This window comes from Arachis duranensis, chromosome 3 (genome assembly GCF_000817695.3).
Source record: "Arachis duranensis cultivar V14167 chromosome 3, aradu.V14167.gnm2.J7QH, whole genome shotgun sequence".
Taxonomy (NCBI): Eukaryota; Viridiplantae; Streptophyta; class Magnoliopsida; order Fabales; family Fabaceae; genus Arachis; species Arachis duranensis.
The window spans coordinates 53,189,204-53,190,584 of NC_029774.3; positions in this window are offsets into that span (position 1 = coordinate 53,189,204).

A 1,381-nucleotide genomic window follows, 5' to 3' on the forward strand; every position below is an offset into this window, starting at 1 on the left:
TTATTATAAATAGAACATTTATCTGTTGTATTAGATATCTTTTGACCACTTTAAGTCTTTTATCATTCGGTCACTTGATCATGAAGAGGGCTGGCCATTCGGCCATGCCTGAACCTTTTACTTATGTGTTTTCAACGGTGGAGTTTCTGCATACCATAGATTAAGGGTGTGGAGCTCTGCTGTACCTCAAGTTTCAATACAATTATTATTACTTTCTATTCAATTCTCTTTTATTCTCATTCCAAGACATACGTTGCACAACACTTTGATGAATGTGATGATCCGTGACACTCATCATCATTCTCACCTATGAACGCGCGTGATTGACAACCACTTCCGTTCTACCTTAGGCCGGGCGCATATCTCTTAGATTCCCCAACAGAATCTTCGTGGTATAAGCTAGATAGATGGCGGCATTTATGAGGATCCGGAAAGTCTCACCTTGTCTGTGGTATTCCGAGTAGGATTCCGGTAATGAATGACTGTGACGTGCTTCAAACTTGCAACCTGCTGGGCGTTAGTGACAGACGCAAAAGAATCAAGGGATTTTATTCCAGTAGGAGCGGGAACCAACCGGTGATTAGCCGTACTGTGACAGAGTGCGTGAGCATTAGTTTTCACTGCGAGGATGGGATGTAGCCATCAACCATGGGTGATGCCTCCAGACGATTAGCCGTGCGAGTGACAGCCGCATAGGATCATTTTCCCGAGAGGATTGAAAGTAGCCACAGCTGATGGTGAACCCCTATACAAGGCTTGCCATGGAAAGGAGTAAGAAGGATTGAGTAGAAGCAGTAGGAGAGCAGGCGTCCTTGAGCCATGCAACATCTCCATCCGCTTATCTGAAATTCCCACCAATGAATCTGCATAAGTCTTCTATCCTTTTATTTAATCTATTCTTTTATCTTTATTTTCGAAACCATAAACCATTTTAATCTGCCTGACTGAGATTTACAAGGTGACCATAGCTTGCTTCATGCCAACAATCTCTGTGGGATCGACCCTTACTCACGTAAGGTTTATTACTTGGATGACCCAGTACACTTGCTGGTTAGTTGAACGGAGTTGTGAATTTAACCAAGAGACACAGTAGTTTTTGTGTATATGCCAAAGAGCCAATATTGATGATCACAACTTCGTCCACCAAGTTTTTGGTGCCGTTGCCGGGGATTGTTCGAGTATGGACAACTGACGGTTCATCTTGTTGCTCAGATTAGGTAATTTTCTTTTCAAAAACTTTTTCAAAATTTTTCTTTTCTTTTTCGTTTCTTCACAAATATTTTCGAAAAAAAAAATTAATTAATAAAAATACAAAAAAATTAATAAAATCATAAAAATAAAAAATATTTTGTGTTCTTGTTTGAGTATTGTGTTAATTTTA